Source organism: Pteropus vampyrus, unplaced genomic scaffold (assembly GCF_000151845.1).
Source record: "Pteropus vampyrus isolate Shadow unplaced genomic scaffold, Pvam_2.0 Scaffold219, whole genome shotgun sequence".
In the NCBI taxonomy this organism is placed as follows: Eukaryota; Metazoa; Chordata; class Mammalia; order Chiroptera; family Pteropodidae; genus Pteropus; species Pteropus vampyrus.
Window position 1 is genome coordinate 672,261 of NW_011889000.1, and position 2,054 is coordinate 674,314.

At 37.7% G+C, this 2,054-nt stretch overlaps 1 protein-coding gene across 1 annotated transcript in view; it reads right to left on the reverse strand.

Annotated features, from left to right (window-relative positions):
- The window catches only part of CATSPERB (cation channel sperm associated auxiliary subunit beta), a 98,005-nt gene extending 96,339 nt beyond the window's left edge, over positions 1 to 1,666 (reverse strand). Inside the window, exon 1 of the mRNA XM_023538364.1 lies at positions 1,331 to 1,666. The gene's annotated coding sequence lies outside the window, so the exon portion shown is untranslated. The remainder of the gene's footprint in view (positions 1 to 1,330) is intronic.
- Positions 1,667 to 2,054: the final 388 nt, after the last annotated feature.

A 2,054-nucleotide genomic window follows, 5' to 3' on the forward strand; every position in this document is an offset into this window, starting at 1 on the left:
CTTAACATTTCTATGAGTGTTCATTTTTGTTCTCTCCATGGTGTTTTACAATTTTCTTCATATCATTTCTGCATGTTTCATGCTGTCTTTCCTTTCTTTTCATCTTCTCAAACCTATGCAATGGGATTATTTCTTCCATTTCTACTTCTAACTGGCTCTAGTTTGAATGTATGAAATTGTTTCAGTGCTCTTGGCCTTAGTGGCCTTACTGAATTATTCTACCACGTAGCCATTCACTTGCTTCCGAGCGTCTACAAATATTGGTTTGATCTTTCTTTATAAAATTTTTATCGTTTACTGTTTATTTTCACTCCAGTCTAACGTAATGGTCAATACTTCCAGAAAAAAGATAGTTATGATGAATTCATTCTTATCTCATTCCTGACTTAAATGGTAGTGCTTCTAAAGTGCTTCTTCATTAAGTATGATACATTGTTACATGGTTCTTTGATTCTATAGTTGATGATCTGTTAACATCATTCAATTTGAGTAGGCTGTTTATCTCAGTTCATTAAACTTAGCCTGATTTTTGAATCTAGATTCAGAGGTGGAAAGGCTTGATGGACAGTCAGCAGCTATGTGGGATGGTGGTGGTAGTATAAGAGTTTTGAGAGTAACCACAAATGCAGATGACTGTAAACTTTGAAACACTGAATATAAAAATGGTATCAGGGTGAAGGCCTGATAGAGAGAATCATAGTAAAATAAAAATTGAACCAGTTCCTTAGCTCCTGGGGTTCATATTTAGACTAAAACAAGATGGCTGTTAGGAAAATTACTAGGCAATATGTTTCTAGCAATTTCCGGAGCTTCTCAATCAGTTAGCTCTTCAGTTCTTCAAATGAAGAACTTAGAAGTAGCTAGGGGAAAAAAGATCACCTATAAAGAAATAATTGGAAAGACAAATGACTTTTCTTCAGTGATAATTAAGGCCAGGAGGCAATGGGAAAATGCCTCCAAAGTGTTGAGAAAAAATATCTGTCAACCTATAATTGTGTACCCAGCAAAACTGTCTTCCGAGAATGAGAGCGAATTAAGTCCTTTGCAGACAAAAAGTGTTTACTGTCAAGAGTTCCACACTAAGGGAACTTCTAAAGTATGTACTTTGAGAAAGAAAAGGAACCCAGAAAGATGATTATAGGTACAAGAAGGAATGATGATATATGAGGAAATAAGAGAAAAGGAGTTAACTGAAAGGATATTGTTTGACTCACAGAATTGCTGGAAAGGCTCACCGGAGCCAAGATCACAGCTCAATATCATGCCAGAGATGAGACCATGAGCACATTGTTGCTGCTGCAACCAAAACCACCAAACACCTACTACTTACCACACGACCTCCGCTGGAACTGAGTGCTGGATTCAGCCTCTAGAAACCAGATATTGCTGAGATTCTCTGCTCCCCTTGCTTCTTATCATCACAAGCTTCAGATTCAAAGTCCATGTGGATATACCTGACCAATCAAACCTAGGCCATATGCCTGGGCCCAAGCTGCAGAGAAGGCTGAGATACCAACTCTGTGGCATTTGGGGTTCCATTTCACACCAAGACTCCTTTAGAAAGATGTCCCAAACATAGGAATACGGGGCGGTGAACAACACAACACACCCGGCAAATCTACTACAGACAGAAACTTTAAAAATCAGACCATAATAATCAAAACTAAAAACCAACAAAATAAAACCATAATTAAGGCAGAATGCCTTAAGATTTTTTAAATAGATCATTGTGAGTAGAGTCAGAGACATAATTCAAGCAAAATATCTTATTTAAAAAACCACAGCTGGAGGCCCTCTGAAAGTAAAAAAAAAAAACCCAGGCAGACATTATAGAGTGAAGTTTCAGTGCGAATCCTTCTGCTTGTGCCAAAGTACTATGCCTATCCAGGCTCGTAGCTTTAAATATCACACGTGTGCCAATGACTCCAAAATTTACATTTCCCACCGGGACCTTGTCTCTGAACTTCTAACTCGTATATATTCAGCTGGTCTCTTGAATCCCTAAACAGATGGCTCATATTTCAAATTTAACATGATCAAAATGGAAGTCTTCA